Below are 24399 nucleotides of genomic sequence, written 5' to 3'. Positions count from 1 at the left end.
TTATTGAATTAATGTTGTCTAATGCATTTGTAGGTTAATATTGTTTGTATACACATAGTGAGTGTCCTTAGCCTAGCTTTGTCTAGCCCTCAAGCCTAGCTTTTTCTAGCCTCCAAGCCTAGTTTATTTGGCCACCCGAAGCCCAGTTTTATCTAGCCTCTAAGCCCAGTTTCACACTGACCCCTTAAGCCTAGTTTCATTTGGCCACCTTAAGCCCAATTTAGTTTGGCCTAAGCCCAGTTTCGCATTGGCCCCTTAAGCCCAGTTTTATCTGGCCCCTCAAGCCTAGTTTAGTCTGGCCTAAGCCCAGTTTAGTCTGGCCCAAGCCCAGTTTTGCACTGGTCCCTCAAGTCTAGTTTCATCCGGCCACCCCAAGCCTAGCTTTATCTAGCCCTCAAGCTAACTTTGTCCGGCCCAAGCCCAGTTTATCTTGCCACCAAGCTTAGTTTTGTATATCCCAAGCCTAGTTTTGCATTGGCCCCTCAAGCCCAGTTTTATCTGGCCTCTAGTGCCTAGTTTAGTCTGGCCCAAGCCCAATTTCGCACTAGCCCCTCAAGCTCAGTTTCATCCGGCCACCCCAAGCCTAACTTTGTCTAACCCTCAAACCTAGCTTTGTCTGGCCCAAGTCCAGTTTATATGGCCACCAAGCTCAATTTTGTATAGCCCTCAAGCCCAGATTTGTCTGGTCCAAGCCTAGTTTATCTAGCCACCAAGCTTAGTTTTGTATAACTCTCAAGCCTAGTTTTGTCTAGCCCTCAAGCCTAGCCTTACCTTGTTTTTGGTATTAGTCAAGGTTTCTACACCTTTCTGTGTTGCCAAGGTTTCCACACTTTGTTTTTGTGCTAGTCAAAGTTTTCACACATTGCCATCATTTTTTACACATTATATTTTACGTTAAACAAGGTTCCCATACCAATTCATCTGAGTCATCTATTTTGCTTCATGTATATAACTTGGGGCAACTTTTTTAGTTTCATATTATACACTTATCACATTATTTGTCAAGAACAAATATGAGTCTCTTTCTTTCATGCATTCACAGAATTCAATTTGACTATCACATGTAAATTTCATATTAGGACCTTCTTTATCGAATGGTTACAAACTTTCATTTCAATATCGGCCATCTACGAGGCAATGGTCGAGTTTAGGTTTTCTTTTGGTATATCGGCCCTCTGTGAGGCAATGGTCAAGTTTAGGTTTTCTTTTGGTATATCGGTCGTCTGTAAGGCAATGGTCAAGTTTAGGTTTTCTTTTCGTATATCAACCCTCTGCGAGGCAATGGTCGAGTTCAGGTTTTCTTTTGGTACATCGAGGCCCTCTATGCGGCAATGGTCATCGGTCTCTTTAAATCAAGGCCCTCTACAAGATAATGGTCATTGCTTTCTTATGTTACATCGGGACCCTCTACATGGTAATGGTCACTGAGTTCCTCTCTTTCGGATGGAGACCCTCTCCTTGGATGTTGTCATGTCTATATTTAAATATGTTTGACTCTTTTTCACTTATTTTATTTTTCGTCTATATTTCTTTTTGAAACCCGAATGAAATTAGTGTTTTTATCTTTACTTATCTTTTACTACGATAATATGAAAATTTCACTTTCATCTTATCTAGTAAAATCTAAGTAAAGAGGGGCAGCTGTCAACACCTAATTTCGTCCAAGAGAATGCATTTGTTTTCTTAAATAAAAATAAATAAAAAATTATATTATTTCTTTGATATAAGTATTGCATACCGTGTCAAGTCTCGGACTTGCTTGGTAATCAAAACACTCCTTCGTAGGCTTTTAATTCTTTTTTCTTAAAAAAAAATTAATAACAATAAAAAATAAAAATTATAAAATTATTTTTAATATCATATCAAGTCTGGGATTTGCTTGATAACTAAATCTTTTATCATGTAGAATCTTAGATTCTATTGATATTAATAATATATATATATATATATATATATACATATATGTATATATGTGTATATATACACATATATACATATATGTATATATACACATATATACATATATGTATATATATATACATATATATATCTAAAATAAATAAAAATAATAATAATAATATCAAACAACAAATATTTGTATAAAGAACTGTGTTATCCCTGATTTTCCAAATGGAAATACGTAGGAGCGAGGTACAATATAGAGTGCTTTAGTTTTTGAATCCTTCCCAAGATCTTTAACAGAAAGGAAGAGATTTGGATAACAATAATATACATATCTCTGGGAGGAGAACAAAAGAAAAAAAAAGGAGGACGCATCTCTGAAAAAAAAGAGAGAGAAGGAAATATGGGGAAAGAGCAACAAAAATCCAACAACAAGCAACACAAGAACGAGGCTACTAGAGTTAAGCACAACTAAATTCTTGAAATACATGGATGAATGTGAAACTGTATGGTCTTTGAATGAATGATGTTGTGTTGTGTTATGCTTGCCATGCTTGATTTGTTATTGATTCATGATAATGATGTTGTGCTCGAGTTGTTGTTGCTTGAGTGTTTGAGAGCATAACCCACAATGATCATTTTATGCACATCACATTCCATTGCTCACACCAACATTTTCGCCAATTTTCGCCAACCATATTCGACCAATACATTTCCTTATTCTCCATTCTTCTTCCCCAATGAAACAGCCAACACCTGAAATTAAAAAAACACAAAGAAACATGACAGGACTCAGCATGTTCCATTCAACTACCTCGCTCTCAATCTCACTCTCAACCTCAACTTCATGCCCTCACCTCCTCCCTCGACAACCTTCATCACCTGCCTTGCATTCATCTCCCTTTGTTCATACATAGACACCCACGCACCCAAAGTAGTGGCCCTTTTCAAAACCCACTTTTTCATCATCACCTCCCCTCAACATCATGGTACCACTTCAACCTGCAAATAAGCAAAACGCACACACATAACAACATATTCACGTCCTCTCTATCATTGAAATCACCCAACCCAAGACTATCTTCTCCCTTTGGCTAGCATGTCCCTTTTTCCCTCCTATTCAAATTCCATCATCCATCTTTATACTATCATTTAAAAACACAACACTACATATCTCACAACCCATAATAAATAAAGAAAAAATAGAGAGGAAGGAAGAAATGCCTTGCATTCATCTCCCTTTGTTCACACATAGACACCCACGCACCCAAAGCAGTGGCCCTTTTCAAAACCCATTTTTTCATCATCACCTCCCCTCAACATCACGGTACCACTTCAACCTGCAAATAAGCAAAACGCACACACATAACAGCATATTCACGTCCTCTCCATCATTGAAATCACCCAACCCGAGACTATCTTCTCTCTTTGGCTAGCACGTCCCTTTTTCCCTCCTATTCAGATTCCATCATCCATCTTTATACTATCATTTAAAAACACCACACTGCATATCTCACAATCCACAATAAATAAAGAAAAAATAGAGAGGAAGGAAGAACTGCCGGCGGCATCGTCGCCAGCGAGTCGGAGTTTGAGCGGGTATAACGGCAATGACTTTTGGTTGCAGTTGGGAGCGCAATAGTGGAACACGGTGGTGTGGATTCCAGCCAGATGTGGCCCGCGTGAGAAGAAAGAGTAGGCATTTAGAGTGTCGCGAAGGGTAATCCTTGTTAGGTTCACTGCCAAAAAATTAAATCATTTTCCAAATAGTTTTCCAAATCGTTTCTCTTAAAGAACTACGTAACCCTGATTTCTTATTTTAAATGAGAATACGTAGGACCAAGGTCAATCCTTGTCAGCTCAAAAATTGAAAAAATATTTTTGTTTCCTCTTTGTTTTTTTCGTCTTATAATTTTTGGGGAAATTAACATTTTGAAAACCACATCAGCTTTAGACATTTAAATAAAGGTGACGCCCTTGGCCAGGCGTTGTATGGCATGTGAACTTTGCACGTTTAGATTTGTAAAAGCCAATTGTGCTACTGGTGGCCATGTGAACTTTAGTTGTTGTAATAAATCGATGAGGGGAGCGACGAGTGTGGCGTAGTGTCGAAAAAAACACATGTAGAACTTGGTGTGGCTGAGAAATCCCCTTAAGTCCGTGAATGAGCGTGGTTTAGGCCATTTATATGATTACTTTAACTTTCTTGGGGTTAGGGGCTACTCCTTTGGGGGAAATGAGATAGCCCAAATATTGAACTTAGTGGGTTGCAAAGCTGCATTTTGACAACTTGACAAAAAAATTTATTTGTTTTTAATAACTCTAAAACAAGCTACAAATTTGTAACTTGGTCCTCCAAGGTGGAAATATAAAATAAAATATCATTAAAGAAAACAAGAATAAACCGCCTTAGATGTGGTCGAAGTAGATCATTCATAGCTGCTTGAAAAGTAGAGGGGGTGTTAGTTAATCCAAAAGGCATTACTAAGAATTCGTACCCCCCATATGAGGTTCTAAAGGCTGTTTTGTGAGTGTCTTTGGGGACAAGCCTAATTTAGTGATACCCTGAGTATAGATCAAGCTTAATGAAAACTATAGCTGAGCCTAATTCATCAAGTAGCTCATCAATTGTGGGTATTGGGAAACAATCTCAAATTGTGGTTGTATTTAATGCTCGATAGTCTACACAAAATCTCCAAGTGGCATTTTTTTATGAGTAAGACAAGTGAGGAAAATTAGGCTCAACTATTGGGAAACAATCTCAAACTGTGGTTGTATTTAATGCTCGATAGTCTACACAAAATCTCCAGGTGGCATTTTTTTGTATGAGTAAGACATGTGAGGAAAATGGGCTAGTGGTGGGTTTTATAAACCCTTCTACCAGCGTGTCTAAGATGAGTTTAGAAATCGTGTCCTTTTGGAAGTGGGGGTAGTGGTGTGGTATAACATTTATAGGGCTGGTACTGAGAATGAGGAGAATTTGGTGTTCATGGGGCCTTGAGGGCGAAAGGCCTTGGGGAGCTTGAAAAATGGTTTGGTGGCATAGGAGAAGGGATTTGATAGGGAGGGGTAAGTCATAAAGTGGTGACAATGGTGTTTGGAGGTTGATCTCTAATGGGAGAGTGGGGTTAGGTTGATGTTCCATGGATAATAAGTAGAGGGAGGTCACTTCAAGTGTGAAAAGGAATTGACAGAATTAGTGATAGCTTGCTTCTATGGGGATGGGGTTGGGTTAGGCTTGTAGTGTAATGTGTTGGTCCTGGTGGGTAAAGACTATGCTGGGATAGAAAAGTCTTTTACTTTTGTTCTATTACGTACTCAATTATAATTATGTAATAGAACAAAAAGAAAAGACTATGATTATGTAATGTATTCGATTATGAGACCAAAATAATGTTCATTTTAGATTTTGTTAGACTTTATTTTTCAATAATTAACATTGAGAATATTGGTTTAAAAATAAACTTAGTTTAAAAGAATATTATTTCGCCTTCTCATCAATACCTTTTTGTCTATTGATCCACGTCACAAGAATGATAGTTTAAAAGTAATATGTAATTAATTTTGGTTGGATGATAAAATAAAATTATTTGAATAGAGGAAATTTACACATAAAAAAGTAATATTAACTTGTTTTCTTTATTAAGTGCAAATTATAGTAATTTTATTAGATGACCTTCGCATTTAGTTAGATTGTCATCGTGATTAACAATGAAGTAATGTTTCATCCGACCTTTTTCTCCATATTTTTTTTCTCGTATAAAAGTAATTATTTTATAATAAAATTAGGAATATATAGAGATTTATTTTTTTTCTGTCTCGATAGTAATAAATAATAGTTTATTTGATTAAATATTAGCATCAGTACGAATAATGTATGACTTTTTATAAGATATACATATTTGTTATTTCTTTTTTTTCTTACACTCATTCTTATCTTAAATAATAAATATTTTTTATTTATTTAGTATTTTTATTAAAAATTATATTAACTCAAATATGTTTAAATTATAAAATTTAAATCTTATTTTCCTAATTCGATAGTGTGAAATTAAATGAAACATAAAGTTAACTTTCTTTATTTTGTGAAATAATCATTTGACAAATATTTTAATGTATACATAATGAAAACAAATACAATTTCATCTTACAATAGATAATTATAAATTTGATTTTAAAACAGAAACAAAAATATTTAAATCCCTTCTCTATTCATATATTCGTACCGTGATGTACAGAAAATAACAATAATAAAAAAGAAATTCTAATTATACTTGTGTCATCCGTATTTTTATAGTGTGTCTGGTCATAACAATTTAAATTTGGTTAAAGTTAATGTAACGGAAACAACAACATTATTTAACTTGAAAGAAAATTGAGATATAATTAAATAAAAAAAATTAAAAAACAATTAAATATTTAATCTTGAGTAATAATTAAATCTTTATATATTTTTCAAAAGTTAAATTTTTGGCTTAAATAGTTATTTAGTCCTAGTTTTGGTCGACTTTTTTTACTTTGATCCTACTTTTGAAATTGTTTTTAATTTGGTCCTACCTTTCATTATATTTTTTCAATCAACTCCTTTTCGTTAACTCTGTCTAAATCGTTAACGGAATAGTGGCCAGCGTGGTGATTTTGTGTGACGTGGACACTGTTCAGTGAGGTGTCTGTTATGTTACTGTGCTGACAATTTAATTTTAATTGCAAAATCATTTAGGTTTTAACTTGAATTAAATTGGGTTTAGGGTTGTTATTGTCGAATTGGGAATTTGGGGGTCGAATTGGGGAATTTTTCGCCGCTCTGTGATATCCTTGAATTGCCCATTTGAGATCAATTTCTGGCATCCAAGGTTTACGCTGATCTTTGTAGAATCGTTGCGGAGGGTTTAACGTGTTCATCGCGAAGGTATGTCTTGCTTTAGGGTTTGATTTGTGCTCACTATTGATTGGGTTTAGTGTTAATGATTAGGGTTTATTGACGCTTTTGTTTATGCATTCCATGGAATATTTTAATTTGTAGTTGTTTTTTTCGGTGGTGCATTGTTTATTGTCTTCGCTGGTGACCCACCATTTTTAATTCCTTGTGTTGTCGCTATCTAGGGTGGGTTTCATGGTTGGTTGTGTAAGACCCGAGAAATTAAATAATTAATTAAATAATTATTTAATATATGCGGGTAGTAGGAGTCTTTAAGGCATTTAATGCGAATTGCTATAACGTGGAAAAGTACTAACTCAAGTGGTTGAGAGTACTTGGATTATGTGAAAGGACTTGGGTTCGAGTCCTATGTATGTCATTTATGTGCTATTTAATTTATTATTATTTTAAATATGTGCTTGATCATGTCGAGTGATAATATAATCATAGAATTATATTAATCATCATTAAACATGAATTGGTTAAATGGTTGTGTATTGAGTTGGCATTGGCATGGTCATGGTTTCAAACCTCAAAAGTGACTGAAAAACAACACATAATGGAATTTGAATGGCAATTACATTCATTTTAATGCCATTTTCATTTTTGGCCATTAACCACAATTAAGGACCATAATAAAAAGGCATTTGAGACTGGAAAATTGGAGTGTTGTAAGGAACACGAATTCTTGTTTTTATTTGTATGAAATGTATGAGAATTTGAATGCATGTACTATGCTATTTCATGTATTTTCGTATTTTCTGCAATTTTTTCAGAAATCGCCTGACGGGTGATGAATCACCGCCAGGCGACTTATCTTGTTTCTGGGTAATTGGGGGTTCTAGAGACGGAACCGCCTGGTGGCACGGGCTTAACTGCCAAGCGGTGCATGTTAGACTACCCAGTTTTCTGGGTTTTATGAAGGGCTTAGCGGTGACGAATACCCGCAAGGCGACGCAAGCCACTTTTGGCTCGATTTTGATGTTTCACAGGTTCTGGGAGGTTTCTAATTAAGGAGAAATCGCGTTCTAATATTTATGAATGATTAAACATCGTATTTCATTGGAAATTCGTGGAATTGGGGTTTAATTGAGAAGAAGATTGCATGAAGGTTATCTTAGGGTTGATGAATTGGGGATTTCAAAAACGACACTAATCTAAATGGAAAAGGTGAATGAATTCGGGTATGGGAAGTGTTAGAGAATGAATTATAATCCTAAAAGATGGAATCGTATCCTATAGAGTCATAAATTGGTTGAACTCAGAGTTGTTGCGAAAGGGTTGAGGTCGCAGGTGCAAAGAAAAATGTTGAGGTTCTTGGAATAGCAGGAACCGCCTGGCGGCACGTTGGTTACCGCCAGGCGCCATACCAGTGAGGCGTGGTGCTCTGATTGACGAAAAACGCTATTTTTCGTACTTTTCGTGGAACAGGAACCGCTCGGCGCTAGTTTCATGCCGCCAGGCGCCATCGATTTTTCTGGTCTGCGCAGTTTTCGTAAAACTGCATTTTCCGCTTTGTTAACCGTCCGATTTAGGTGAAATTTTGACAGGTAGTCCATAACATGTAGTTCTTCACTGTGAACGGTGGAGATTTGATTTGGAGTACAGTAGCTAGAGATATACGTCACGCATGATTGGTTGTTTGAATTCCCCAATAGTATGATTACTAATGGATGATTAAGTGTTCTCAAGTGCTGGTATGGCCTTGATTGGTGAATGTATATATATAAATATATAAATGTGTGATTGATGGGTATGTTTTTGGTAGTGCTTGTTGAGGCATGTTGAATATATGAACCTATATATGTTAGCTCAAATGTATGATGTTATAAGTGTGTGAATAAGGTCACTATTGATGATACCACTATGACCGAGTGTTGCATGATCATGACGGGTTTTGGGAAAGTATGGGAACATGATAATCATACTTTAAATGTAATAGAATTGCGAGGGCATGCAGAATAAGTATATAGCTTTGATTGTGTCTTATGTAGAGTATGTGAATTGTAAGCATGCAAAGGGTTGGAAAAATGAGAAGGGGAAATAAAGTATGTGTTGGAATTGACTTAAGAGGTAAGTATATATGAATTATAAAGAGAGGAATGTGTGCTTATACTTGAAAGATGCATGTGTTGTGATGTTGTAATTTGGAATATATGAATGTTTATGTTGATTTCTGGGTGTTTGAGAATTAAATGGTTGAATTCTAGGAAATGAATTAGAGTACCTAAAACCAGTAGTGTCACATTACTGGTGTAGCGCCTGGCGGTGTAGACTGAACCGCCAAGCGATAGTATGAAACAAGAATGTCTTATAAGTTGTGAAATAGAATTGCGAGGGCATGCAGAATAAGTATATAGCTTTGATTGTGTCTTATGTAGAGTATGTGAATTGTAAGCATGCAAAGGGTTGGAAAAATGAGAAGGGGAAATAAAGTATGTGTTGGAATTGACTTAAGAGGTAAGTATATATGAATTATAAAGAGAGGAATGTGTGCTTATACTTGAAAGATGCATGTGTTGTGATGTTGTAATTTGGAATATATGAATGTTTATGTTGATTTCTGGGTGTTTGAGAATTAAATGGTTGAATTCTAGGAAATGAATTAGAGTACCTAAAACCAGTAGTGTCACATTACTGGTGTAGCGCCTGGCGGTGTAGACTGAACCGCCAAGCGATAGTATGAAACAAGAATGTCTTATAAGTTGTGGCGCCCGATGGTGATGTGGAACCGCCAGGCGGTCTGTACTGCCATTTCGTTTAGCGGCGCTTCGGCTACGCTAGGCGATGGTGTAGTGGCAGGGTGCATTGTGATATGTTTTGCATGGTTTATTGTGTGGGTCCTGGTCTGAGATATGCTTGATGTTGGCATGAACGGGTAGGTTCATGACTGGTGATGAACACGTGATGATATGAGCGGGGAGGTTCATATCCTATTACTCTCGTGTGGGGATACGAGCGAGGTAGGTTTGTATGTTCTGTGCTCACACTTGAGAGATGCTACGTGCGGGGAGGTATGTAGCTGGTGGATCACGTGAGTTAGACTATGAGCGGGGAGGTTCGTAGAGTTGGACCACGAGCGGGCAGGTTCGTGGAAGCATTGGAATCCCTAAGACTAGCTTGAGTATGTACCTTGTATAGGGTAGTGTGCTTTGCTTGTTTTCGTTATCATGTTGTGATGTGAAACTTGGATCAGGGGATGTTGTGCCATGAGCGGGTAGGTTCAATGATGGTGGTGAACACGTGATGATATGAGCGGGGAGGTTCATATCATGTTACTCTCGTGTGGGGATATGAGCGAGGTAGGTTCGTATGTTCCATGCTCACACTTGAGAGATGTTGCGTGCAGGGAGGTATGTAGCTAGTGGATCACGTGTGTTGGACTACGGGCGGGTAGGTCCGTAGATTAGGACTACGAGCGGGGAGGTTCGTAGAGCAGGACTACGAACGGAGAGGTTCATAGAGGCAGGACCACGAGCGGGCAGGTTCGTGTGAGCATCATAAACCCTGAATCAGAGGCTAACTATTTGTGTGTTGTAAGGGTTGAAAAGCCTTGGGGATTAAGGTCTGGGCCAAGAATTAACTAGAATAAAATAGATGGGTGTATATTGACTTTTTTATTAACTTATATGTTAATTGTTTATGAACTCACCCTATTTGCTTGTGTTTGGCGATGATCGTGTAATGCGTTACACGGGAGCAGATGATGTTGCAGGTGGTACTGATGAGGCCTAGCATCGGAGAGAGGGTTATCTGGGAAAAGCTTTTACTGGAGTTTTATCATTATTGTTTTTATGAAATTTATAAATAGTGTTTTACTGATTTGTGAATTTGGATACTGTATTGGAGTTTCATAAATTATGGATTTTTGGATAACATCTGATTAATAAATGTTTTAAGATTTCCCGCATTTTTTGGAAGCGAAGTATAATAAATGAGGTTTTTATCATATTTCTTAATTTTTATTACTTAAATTAGTAATATCCGACCGGGATGTTACAGGTTGTCGGTTTGTCGGTTGTAGATGGAGTATTTGTTCCCCATTTAAACATTGTTTACAATTTGCAGGCTTTTTTCTGTTTTTTTTGTCTTTCCAATGTCTGATGAAAGGTTTGCGATTGTGGTCCACCACCGTGGTCACTTTGCCGAAAATGAGTGGTGTAAGTATGTCGGTGGAGAAACTACTTATTGGTCATGCGATCTTGACTGATAGAGTTATTTCGAAATATTGGGGTCTCTTAAGGAAATGGGCTATCATAGTATAAAGGAGTTGTGTTAATGTGTTGAGATGTTGTTGCACCCCTTGGATGATGACAGGGGTGCACTTAATATGCTTCATATCGCAAGGCATTATGGTGAAGTGCACATGTTTGTTGTGCATGGAGTTGATGAAGCCCAAGTAAAGGATAATATAGTGGAACCTGAAGGAGATGCTGGGAGACCTTTAAAGAGGGGTGACAATAGCAATGCTGTTAGTGAATTTAAGGTACTAGAAACTGAGATTGTAGTATGAAGATGAAGTGGTTGATAGTTTAAGAAGGTCTGCTTTTTCTGCTCTTGAAATTGTAGCTGATGATGTTATGGGTGAAGGTATTGGGCATTTGGAAGAAGAAGTGGGAGTTGAGAACGTGGGTATAGGTGAAAAAGAAGTGGGAGTTGAGGATGAGGGTAATCCAGAAGCTGATAAAGGGCTGGATGATATTGCTGAAGGTGATGACGAAAGGGATTGTGATGATGAAAGGGTTGAGGTTGAAAGTTGGATTGATTTTGATCCAGACTGTTTAGGAGATAGTGATGAAGAGGACTAGGGTTGTGGTAATGGCGGGACTGAAGGTGTAGTTGATGTAGAAATAGATGTTGATTATGGTCAAGGAAAATCTAATGAATGTTTGGTGTCAGTTGAAGTTGGTCCAAGTTCACAAGACCATGATAGTGAAGACAGTGATGAGAGTGACGAAATGGTTAATGATAGTAGAGATAGAGGATTGTCTGATAATAATTGGGAGTCAGAAGAGTTGCTTAGCATTGCGGGTAGTGCGAGTGAAACAAAGCATGATGGGATTACCACCTATGGTTATTTTGGTACATTTAAGAAACTCAAGTCAATGACTGATTACAAATGGGAGGTGGGGACAACCTTCGTGGATAAGGAACAATTTGTTGATGGTGTAAGAACGTATGCTTTCATGCTGGGAGAAACTTGAAGTTTGAGAAAAAATATAAGGAAAAAGTGTGGGTTAGATGTTTAGGGGCTCAAGGCAAGTGTGATTGGTCCCTTTATTGTGGATTTCTGGTTTCATGTCAAACATGGCAGCTGAGAAAAGCTCAAGACTGTCATAGGGGCAGCAGAGAATTTAGTATAAATTTGATGAATTCAAAATGGTTGAGTAAAACCTTAGACAACACATTAATAGAAAATCCTAATTTGAAGTTAGTTGATATACATAATAAAGCTGCAAGGAAATGGAATACAAAGGTGTCAGTTTCAATGGCTCATAGGGCAAAGCAACTGGCAGCAAAGGTGGTTGAAGGATCTTTTAAAGATCAGTATAGAAGGATTTATGATTATGCTCATGAGATAATTAGATCAAACCCCGGATCCACAATTAAAGTTAAAGTGGAAGATGTTAATGATGAGAAGATTTTCATGCCCATTTACACGTGTCTAAAGGCATGCAAGGATAATTTTGTAAGTTATCGACCCATCATAGGCCTTGATTGTTGTTTTCTGAAAGGACAATATGGGGGTGAGCTACTAACTGCAGTAGGTCGTGACGCAAATGACCAGATGCTTCCTATAGCCTATGCAATAGTTTTAGTTGAGAACAAAGACACATGGAGTTGGTTTTTGGAGTTGTTGGTTGAAGACCTGGGAGGTGTTGGCATATGTAGGTTCTGCACAATATTGGTCTAGGTCTAGGTTTACCATGCAAGCCAAATCTGACATGTTGGTAAACAACATGAGTGAAGCCTTCAACAACGTTATTGTGGATGCAAGGTCCAAGCCAATCATCTCAATGCTGGAAGAGATCCATTTATATATTATGAAGAGGTGGTCCAAAAATAGATCCAAGGTGTAGAAGTACGAGGGTGATATTTGCCCTAAGATACGAATCAAATTGTCAAAGGAATCTAAAAAAACTAAGTATTGGATACCAAGGTACACACATGTGGTCCTACTTTTAGTTAAGTTTTTTCATTCTGGTCCTAGTTTAGGTTTAAAACTTTTCAATTTGGTCCTAGTTTAGGTTTATAACTTTTCAATTTGGTCCTGGTGCAGTTGGTCAGGTCAGAAGTTGTTTGAAGTTAGATATGTCTCACTAATTGGAGACAAGTTCACTGTCAACATAGAAAGCCAGGAATGCAGCTGTAGGAAATGACTTATTAGTGGGATCCTATGCTGCCATGCAATTGCTGCAATGAACTTCCTCAACTTAAAGGCAAAAGATTACATTCCACATTGGTTCAGACGTACAACATATGAAGAGATATACAACTCCATAGTTCTTCCTGCCATGTCACCTTTTTTGGGAAACAACTGCCTTCCCTGATGTTCTACCACCACTTAAAAGAAGGTTGCTAGGGAGACCAAAGAAGAAGAGAAGGCTGGAAGCTTGGGAACTTAGAAAAGATAACACCTAAATGAGGCCAGGTGGTCATAGAAAGAGATGTTCAGTTTGTCGCACACTTGGGCACAAAAGGAACAATTGTCCAACACTTCCTGTCCATGGCTAAGAAGAACGTCCCACTGAAGCTGCAACACCACAACCAACTCAACCCACACCAAGTGAATCACCACCAAGTCAACCACCTGTAGCACACACTCCACCTGCAGCATCAACCCCACCAACAGCAACAGGACCACCACCAAACACTGCAATACAACAGCCCAACCAACCAACTTATGGAATTAGAAAGATGAGGCCAAAAATGCAAATAAGAAGGCCACCACGTCCATCATGAGATTACTTAATGTATTTTGGGGGAGGGGAATATTTTGTTTTGTATTATGAATGTGCTAATTGGGAAATCAGGATGTATTTTAAGAATTGCTGGATTTTGAACACTGATATTTTGATGGAAGGCTTAAAAGCCTTAATTAGTAATACATCAACTTTGCAATTTAAAGAATTTTATCTGCCTTCTTCATTTTCAAATAGTTCGTTCTTCATTTCATTTTCAAACAATTGAGAACATGTAATTATAGATAAAGGAATATCATTCATTCATTCATGTAATTATTCAAGATAGCCAATGGCAATTACAACCCATAAAAACCACTACATTCATTACAATCAGAACACATTATCAGAACTAATGACAGTTGCATCCGTTTCTTCCAAACACTCAATGAATTTTCCATATAAGCGATCTTCTGCCTTTGCCTAGCGATAATGGCATCTCGCTCATCAGCACCCTCTTCGTAACACCATTTGAAAAAGTTGCAACCCAACACATCTTCAACACATCTCTGCAACACAGAAAAACCATGAAGATGAAAGTGAAACACTGAAAGTGAAAGAAACACTGAAAGTCGAACATTGGGAAACAAACCTTAAAGTTCGCACAGGCCCAAAATTGTTTACCCAAGTTCTTTGTAGTTCTAGCTGTGCGCACCACTGCAATGTCTTCGCAATCGCAAATTGGGGGTGAGCCTGAAACCCTAGAACCACCATGGCAAGAATTGCAACTCCGGTGAACCCAACTATTGCAAGAAGATGAAGATGCCCCACGAGACATTCCTTTACAACAGAAGTTGGATGGAAGACAACCACAATTCAAGAACACACAAACCCTAAATTTCAATTTAAAATCTGGTCTATCATATTGTAAAAATTAATAATATGGGTAGTTATTATTATTAATTTATATATATATATATATATATATATAATAATTAATATTAAAATATAATTAAAATATTCTTAAATTTTAATTTGTTTAATTCATTTAATTGTAATTTTATTAAATTTTTATTATGAAGGATATTTTAATAAATTTTAAATTTTATTTACAATAATCTTTTTTTCTATCATATCAATTAAATATATCATTAACTTTCATCACATTTATCTTCAAATTCATTTATTTTATCTTTTAAATTTATTAAAAAAAAACATATATATTCATATTCTTAAATCTATATAAATCTATCTCAGAAAAATACCCGTTAACTACTATATTTTACAACTTTTTTTACTCCCTGACATGGCATCCAAAGTGGACATGATGACTCATATTTTGAATTAATTTTTTTTTTCATGTTGGCTGAAAGGCACGTTCCGGGTTTCCTTGTAGCCTAGGTTTTCATTTGCTTCTCCTTTCACTCGTTTGTTCCCGCAGAGTTGTTCATCCTTGGTTTTGCACTCTATTCATTGGCGCACCTCTGGTTTGAAATAGAAACGTTCGTAAATATTATTTTCATCCTTTGTTGTTGCTCGAATTACTGGCGAAAGGGTAGAAAGGCGTCCCGCCATTTTTTCTACCGCTATTTGTGCCCTTTTCTCTTCTTGAAGTGGCCGTTTGTGCCTTTCCTGGTTCATCTCCACCGCACCGCTCCTGTTTTCTCCCGTCAACGGAGTTGTGCAAAAACTGCCGCTGCTTTTGACGAGATTCTGGCGAGCGTGCACGTCCTCCGTCCCTTACATAGTTCCTGCTCGCGTTGCTGTTGTAGCGGCGTTCACCACTAAGGTTGAAACCCTAGATCAGTGCAGAAGCGGCGGCCAATTTCTCACTCGCTCGCTCATTGTCGGGGAAAAGAAATAGAAACTCGATTAATAGTAACTATGCTCTCCTTCTCTTTCTTTGTTTCGATTCGTGCGTTTTTTGATTTGGATTCACAACCTTAATAGTGGTTCGGTTTGATTGTCATTTGGGGAGGGAAAACTGAATGGAGATAGTAATTTTTCTTAATCCATGATGTGATTATAGTTTGGGGTTGTTATTTGATTCCTGATTTTTGTTTAAATTGTTAATGAAATTGTGTAATTAATTTGATGTTGCTACATTTGATTATAGTCTGGTTTGCTATGTTTTTTTTTGTTCAAGCTGTGCAGGGATTTTCTAGTGTTGTGTTTGTACTCAAATTGCGTTTATATTTGTTTGAGCCTACGAAGCTATTGGGTTTGCTTTCCTTTATCTTTCGTTTCTAAGCTTTTCGTCTGCGTATGATAATTGATGTGTATGGCTGCTTTGGAGACATGATGTCCGTGTGGTTTTAATGTTAATATCTTATTGTGTTTGATTTGTTACAACTGAATCTCACTTTACTTTAACTTTAACGTAAGAATAGAATTTTCTTTGATACGCTGGTGCCCCTAAAACATAATAGCTTGTTTCAATGGATTTGAAGTCCTCTCATGTTTCTCCAGTTCTCACTGACCCTGTTCTATTCAATAATTCAAGGCTTCAAATGCATTCTAGACTCCTAACTTATTCCAAGACTTTTACTGTTAACATGCTTTGTTGGGTATTTTGTGATTGCCTATGCATCCAATTTCTATCAAGATAGTCGTGCTAAGATACTAAACAATGGCGAGCTTCTCACTTTGTCTCTTGGCAAAGCCTCTGACTTGGGTCGAGCTTTTAGTACAAGATTGAATACCTTTTTGGCAAAATTGACATGCAACTCAAACTAGTCCCTGGCAACTCTGCTGGCACCATAATTGCCTACTATGCAAGCCTACAATTTATCATTCATATTGTTTATAAGTTTTATCTTTTTAGAAATGGTAATGGGAAATACTCGTGGTGCTTAATTTTAGCTTTCTTCAAAAGGAGCAAGGTGGGATGAGATTGACTTTGAGTTCTTGGGAAATTTGAGGGGTGACCCATACATCCTCCACACCAACGTGTTTAGCCAAGGCAAGGGTAACCGAGAGCACCAATTCTACCTCTGGTTTGATCCAATTGCAGATTTATAGGTAAATAGAATTCAAGGTTATACAAAGTTCATTCCTCTATGCTTGAATTTTAAATTTATCATAGGAAAGTTCAAACAAATCTTATTATGGAGTTATTGATTTGGTTATCATCAAGACTTATTTATATGGCTTGTGAAAGTAGACAATAGTTCTTAAGGAAAGAGACCGAGACATTACAGTAGACATTAATCACTGATTAACATAAAAATATGTTGAGTATATGTAGGAAAAAAATGACAGAATTAACTATTGATTGATTGTATCAAAATATACAAATCTTTTAACATACCACAACAGCTATGATTGGAGATAGGGCAACATTCAGGTATCTGCCAAGTTTGGCATAAGCAAGGAAGTCACCAAGATGGCCAAACAGGTTGAGAATTTCATAACACATTCTTTTTACCATTTCAGTACCTGCATAAAAAAAATAGTTTTTGTTGGAGCCAAATAAGGTTCACCTTGAGAACATGACTCCAATTTCCATGGATTGAGATCATGAATATGAACCTAAGATGAGCCCTGTTGCCAGCCATCCTCCAGTTTTTGTCTTGTTTATAGGGTAGCCTCAAAATTACACGGCAGAAATGCCTGCTATCCCTTTTTCCTCCTCTCTGTGACTTCCAACTACAAAATCAATAAGACATCAACAAAGTATAAAACAAGGTTTGAACAATAAACACATTTCTACGAAAAGAATTTAATACCATGTTTTATGGTTTGTTGGATGAGTAATTACATAGAGTTGAATGAGCTCCTGGAATCAAATAACAACCCCAAACTGTAATCATCTCAGGATTAAACAATATCACTGTCTCCATTCAGTTTTCCCTCCCCAAATCAGACTCCACTTTCAAAGCGGTGAATCTAAAGTGAAAAAAAGAGAGCAGGAATTGCAACAAAGAAAGAGAAGGAGAGGATAATTACTAGATATCCAAAGGGGTTTCTGTTTCTTTTCCCAGCCCGCGCTGAGAGAGAGCGAGTTGGAAATTGGCTGCCGCTTCTACACCCCTCTCAGGAGTGGGGATTTAGGGTTTCTGCGTCAATGGTGAATGTTGCGACAACAACAAACGCGAGCAGAATTAGGTCAGCGACGAAGATGTAATCACTATTGGGTCGAGGCGGAGGACGTGTGCTCGCTGGAATCTTATCAGAAGTTGCGCTAGTTTTACACAACTCCATTTGCTGCAAAAAAAGAGAGACAAAACGACCTCTGTGATTGGCGCTGCTATTGTTCAAGGCTAGTCACTCTTTAGAACGAAATCAGAGACCTAGATCCTGAGGGGCTGGAGGCACAGGAAAGCACAACGCGAATGGCAGTAGAAAACCTAAGGAGGTGGAATTTCGCGAGAAGTTGGAGAAGGAAAGTAAAGAGAGGAACAAACCCAGGTGGAGAATGGGAGAAATGTGACTTTGGCACAATGCAATGGCGAACGAAGAAAAAAAAGAGAAGAAAAAAAAGAGGAGTAAACCAAGGACCCAATGGTGCAATCCGGAGAGAAAGCGAAATGGAGAAATGTTAGGACCTAGCTCCTTCAATTCCAACTCTGGCGTTTGTCTTCTCTCCCCTATTGCACCTTCGCCAACGTGGATTTTGGAAAACCAAATTATAAAATCAAATAACACTGCCACGTATAATACCACGTCAGGTAATATAAAAACTTGTAAAAACTTAGTAGTTAACGTATCGTTTTCCTTTTTCCAAATCTATCTTACCATACGAACACTCCCTAAATCCCCAATGTCCTTCATTCTCCTTTCTTCTCTCTTCGTTCCAAAATCATTATTCTCTCTCTAGGTTGAAGGTTGCGAGGGTTTGACGGTGTACTTCTCAATCTCTCATTAAAGGTACCACTTTTATTTCTGATTATATTATATGTTAGGATCTCAATTTGTCATTCTCTTTTGGAGCTCTTGGTTGTAATATGAAATGAGAATAAGCTTTGCTCTCATCTTCACATTTCAAAATAATAATAATTGCAGTAGGTTGTAGAAAGTATCATCTTCTATGAAACATTCTCAGCTCAACGTGGCTATTTATTCCTTTATTTTGGTTGAATATTATTTAGGAGAAAAAAAAGGCCCCAAATTGTTGATCTAAAAGATAAACCAAAAGGATTGTAGTTTGTATGTGATGAGAATTTTTGTTTACTTGATTGTGTTTGCAGGTATATTATTGTAGTTAGTAATTGGGTATTATTAATTCTTTCTTGTTAATTGAGAAAAAAACTCAACTGTCCATGGTTCTCTTGAAATTTATGTAGATTGATAGGAGTGGCATTGTGGGTATGCATAACTTGGCTCTGTTTGAATTAGCTTGCACCTGTTGGAATGAACTTCTCTATAAGCTCTTCTACCACCAGAGAGAACAAGAAGAAAAAAATGAACTTCACTTCTCCGTAAGTGAAAATTAACTTATATGCAAGTAAACTTAACAGCCAAATAGAGTACAAAAATAGGGTAACCTTTAAAACGGCAAACGTAATCTATCTAGACTACTTCCTACAAGTTTGAAACTGTAAAATAAGACTGCAATTAAAGCTAACTACTGAAAAGTATGCAGAATGCAAAATACCACCAATGCACCCTAAACTAAGCTAAAACTAAAACTTTACAAAAGCTGAGAATAAAATTGTGAGGTAACTAGCTTGACAAGTCTTAAAAGACACTAACTGAAAATTATTAATTCCTAAACTAAACCTTAAAAAAAATTCTCTATCCAAAGTTAAGACACCACTCTAGAACTACTCTAAAAATCTATAAATCTAAAACTGCACTAAATCCATATAAGAAAGTGTAAAGAAACTCTCGAAGCAAGTTTTAAATGGCAAAATAAAGCTAGGAATCAACTCAAGTTCTAAAATCTACATAGAACTATAACTTTGACTATCTTAGACCTAAACCACAAGCTAGACTAGTCTAAAATAGGCTATAAGTTACAAGAATATCACTCTTTCTGAAAATTCTAAATTCTATAAATACAATATATTGCTAGTAAATACTGAATAAAGAGGATTTGGAGTGGGTTCAAGTTTTAAGCATGCCACCCTAAATCCTGTGTCCAAGTTTGTGGGTCCAAGTTTTCTATAACTATGGTATTTGTAGTGGACTTTATTGCTTGGTCTGATTTTTGGACACAATGACTTTTTGAGGTTTAAGTGCATTAGTGTATATAGCATTTATGTTAGGGACTAATAGTGCATACTTACATTGCTTATTTGGAATCAACGTCAGAGGCTAAATTGTAGAACATGCTAGTGTCCAATAACGTGTTCTAATTTAAGGCTTATTGGTTAGTGACTTTTGCAAAATGAATAGGACGTGGCAGAGGGCCCACTTTTCTTTTAATATTTTGGGCACATGCTTGGCTTTATGGTTGGTATGTGTCTGAAAGTTGCACATATGTGTAGTCCATGACTACTATATTAATTGGAAAAGAAAATAGCATGACATTCATATTTATTAAATTGGACTTGTTGAGAATAAAGAAAATAAGGATTGAGATTAATCTTCCTTGTGTATAAACCACACATAGGGTAATCTATTTATAATAGAGAGGTACAAGTAAAAAGAATAACTGAAAATAAAAAGATTAAATAGAAGATATTGTTTGATATTGTGGTTATCAATATCTAACAATATCTTAATAATATCAAACAATATCTAACCAGACTTAATATTGGCATGCATGTGTGAGTCCCGTTGCCTTTTATAGAGTTAATTAATAGGTAGTTTCAATATTGTAGCAGTGTGAGGCAATGTTAGTCTTTTAAAGCTTAGCCACATTGTTGTGTTGATTGCTTATTTGTATAATATTGAGTTCTCTCTTTTTGTTCTTCATTTTCAGTGGAACTTTTTGCTTAGCCGTACATGCCAACACCGTGAATGAAGAAGGTGGCCTGATACTAACTAAGATCTTGAAAGTGTATATGAAAATACTTAGTTATTAGCTCTGGTGAGAATTCAGTTGTGTACATAATGAGAATTAGTACATATTGTCATTCTGTTGGGTTTCCCTGTTTTGCTTCTTGTTCACTCATATGAGAATTAGTACATCTTTTCCATTTCATCTTGCAATAATGTGTATACATTTTATACAAGGAGTTAATCTTAATAATAATGTGTATACATTTTTTACAAATTAAAGTTATCTCAAAAACAATATTGTATATGTTGTGGGGAAAGTTGTATGGGTTGTTACAAAATTGAACAAATTAGCTCTTGCGTAAGCTAATTTTAACTTTTGTAGAAGCTAATTTCAACTTTTCTTATTTTTCTCTTGTAGAAAGGACTTACGGAGAAACTTGTTTTGATAACTTCTCTAAAAGCTTACTGTAAAGAGAAGTTTATTTCATTTCTTCATATTTTCTTATTCTGTTAGTACTTGCGTGAAGTTCATGTAAACTGGGTCATATTGTTGTGTGTCACTCTTTAAACATTTTGACTGTCATTGGGGTTTTTTCCTTTGAATTATGTCCATATTAATTGGGTGATGATAATCAGCTTACATATTATTTACAATGGAGATTTGTGTCCATGATGGGTTGTTTTTTCTGCTGTTGACTTCTTGTCCTACATTGATATATTGCAGGTTGTCTTTAAAGAGAGACCAATATCATTAGACTATAAAACATTTTTTCTTAAATGGCACTGGTTGTAATGTGTGGGCAGCCATGCAGTGGGAAGTCCAAAGCTGCACTCTGTCTAGTTGAAGCTCTCAAAGAATCAGAATCAAATCATCAAGTGAGAATCATAGACGAAGCTTGCTTTCATCTTGATCGTAACCAAAGCTATGCAAACATGCCTTCAGAGAAGAATTTAAGAGGGGTGCTCAGGTCAGAAGTAGATAGGTCTGTGTCCAAAGATAGCATCATCATAGTAGATTCTTTGAATAACATCAAGGGTTACAGATATGAGCTATGGTGCTTGGCTCGAGCTTCTGGAATCAGATACTGTGTGGTGTACTGCGACGTTGAAGAAACCTTTTGTAGGAAATGGAATGAAGCGCGTAGGGAGAAAGGAGAAGCCAATTATGCGGATTCAATTTTTGAAGATTTGGTGAGAAGGTTTGAGAAACCAGAAAGAAGAAACAGGTGGGATTCTCCCTTGTTTGAATTATGGCCACACATAGAAGGGACAGAGAGATCTTCCTCTGCCATTATAGATGCTGTCTCCTACTTAACCAAAAAGGTGGACTCCAAAACCAGGGATGTTAAGATTCTGCAACCAACTATTGCCACTCAAACCGCACGTTTTTCTGATGCAAATTCTTTGTTTGAATTGGACAAAGCAACACAAGAAGTCACAAATGCTATAGTAGAAGCACAATCTCAAGCGCTTGGAGGACCACTTAACGGTGTTTCTGTGGGAAAAGACTTGCCTGTAATCAACATTTCAAGGTGTGTTGGGTTGCCGGAGCTACGTAGAATGCGACGCACCTTCATAAAATTGACAGGGCAAACAAGTTTAAGTGGGCCACCACCCCCTTCTGATGTAGACAGTGCAAAGAGAATGTTCATTGACTACTTGAACAGAGAGCTAGGAACATCCTAAAGGACAGTATATGAATTGTTTGCAATTCAGCATGTATTGCCACTCAAAGTGTATCAATCAATTCAAATGGTAAAAACACATAGAAATATGACAATTAAGGAAACACATGACTTAGACAACACATATGGATGCTCAAACGAAAACTAAAACCAATCAAACAATTTCATTGATTAAAATGAAGAACAACTCCATATAAACGAAAAAAACGTTGTAGATTTGACAACCAATGCAAATCCTATGATATGCACCGATTAATTCAAGTAGAAGATGGATTTGAATCACTAACCAAGTGCGTAAATAAAAAACAAACGGTGGAAACACAAGACAAGCAAATCAAATGATGAACAACACGAAATTTAAAGAAAAGACCGAGCACTTAACTCAAACTGCAATGGAGATGGCTTGAGTTGGCTATAGATACCACATAATGAAGCTCCATGACTGATTTTGATGGTTGAATGAAGCTTTCTTGCAGTATGGATGAAGATGCACCGAAGAAAGGAGATGGAATGGCAACATAAATGATTGGAGGAGGTTCCTAAGAGGTTAGGCCAACTTAGGGAGAATGGCTAGATGAGAAATTGAGAAAAATGCTCTAGCAATTTGAACTCTAAAAAATGCAAGTCATGAAGTGATTTCAACATATATTTGCAATGACAATTCAAGAGTAACCTACAAAGAATCTAGAGGCTTGATTATATATCCTATGATTCTTGGCCAGCCACACTAATTCACCATGTGCACGGTAACATCCCTACTTTTAAATAACTATATTATTTATTTTATCCTCACTTTAAAAATCAGATTTAGAAAATCTTTTATTTTTAATGTTTCATATTTGATCTCAATGTAGTTTGAACATTTATAATAATAATAATAATAATAATAATAATAATAATAAAAGTCAAGTAGGTTTAAAAATATTATAACTAAGTAATAATGAAAATAAATGATGTAAAAACGAAAGAAAGAAAAGATAGAGAAAGAGATACTTCGCACAAGCATGGCTTGTAAATGGATGAATGAAATGGATGATGAAGGAAAATTGGTTTGTGACAATTTTCTCAAGTAGAACTTTAAGTTATGACTTTTTTTTTTTTATTGTTAAGAATCCATAACATAAATTTCTGGGTTTACTTTTTAACTTCTTTAAAAAGTAAAAAGTGATTACATACATTTTATAATTTTTTTATAAAGTTTCTCTCTGATTGTGAAATTGTAATTAAATGGATGAACGAAATGGATGATTAAGGAAAAATGAGATAAGATGACATAATGCACATGTATTACATTTAATGCAATGATTATTTTACAAATATATTTTGAAATATATTTACTTCCACTTAACTTCTTTTTATTTATTATCCTTTTTATTTATTATCCTCTTCATTTATTTATAATTATATTAATTAACTTATATCCAGAGTCCTGTTTATTTATTTCATCTAATTTATCTTCGTTGGTTGTACACTGGTCCTGTTTATTTATTTAATTTAATTTATTTCCAGTTACGTACGACTCCTATTTATTTATTTCATTTAATTTAATTTATCTCCAGTTACGTATTGATCCTGTTTATTTATTTCATTTAATTTATCTCCAATTACGTACTGATCCGATTTATTTATTTCATTTAATTTATCTATAGTTACAGATTGATCCTATTTATTTATTTTATTTAATCTATCTTCAGTTACGCACTGATCCTATTTTATTTAATTTATCTTCGATTATGCACTGATCTTGTTTATTTATTTTATTTTATTTATCTCCAGTTATGCACTGGTCTTGTTTATCTATTTTATTTTATTTATCTCCAGTTATGCATGGGTCATGTTTACCTATTTTATTTAATTTATCTCCAGTTATGCATTGGTGCTATTTATCTGTTTTATTTAATTATCTCCCGTTATGTATTGGTCATATTCATTTATTTCATTCCATTTCATTTATTTCCAGTTTTGCACGAATCTTTATATTAATTTATAATTTATTTTATTTTATAACATTTTAATCTGTATATAGTTAATTATTTATAGTTCTTGCTTTAATTCTTATTTTTTTTATCATTATTTTATAATTTGAAAATATAAAAATAAATTA

General features: G+C 35.9%; 1 pseudogene across 17 annotated transcripts; it reads left to right on the top strand.

The window, feature by feature from the left end:
• Window positions 1–15103: 15103 nt before the first annotated feature.
• On the top strand, window positions 15104–22399 carry LOC114185213 (protein KTI12 homolog pseudogene; annotated as a pseudogene). Of its 17 annotated transcripts, none has more exons than XR_014995292.1 (4): window positions 15104–18392; window positions 18542–18591; window positions 20591–20637; window positions 21335–22399. The product of XR_014995292.1 is annotated as a protein KTI12 homolog pseudogene, transcript variant X14 (transcript). The 17 variants fall into 17 exon arrangements; XR_014995288.1 differs by adding an exon at window positions 19008–19142 and having other exon boundaries at window positions 15104–18591; XR_014995290.1 differs by lacking the exon at window positions 18542–18591 and adding an exon at window positions 19008–19142 and having other exon boundaries at window positions 15105–15600; window positions 20591–20698.
• The last annotated feature ends 2000 nt before the right edge of the window (window positions 22400–24399 follow it).

Source organism: Vigna unguiculata, chromosome 5 (genome assembly GCF_037176805.1).
Source record: "Vigna unguiculata cultivar grain cowpea cultivar isolate G323 ecotype 2 chromosome 5, ASM3717680v1, whole genome shotgun sequence".
NCBI lineage: Eukaryota > Viridiplantae > Streptophyta > Magnoliopsida > Fabales > Fabaceae > Vigna > Vigna unguiculata.
Note: the sequence above shows the minus strand (reverse complement) of the source record. Positions and strands in the feature narration are given on the sequence as shown.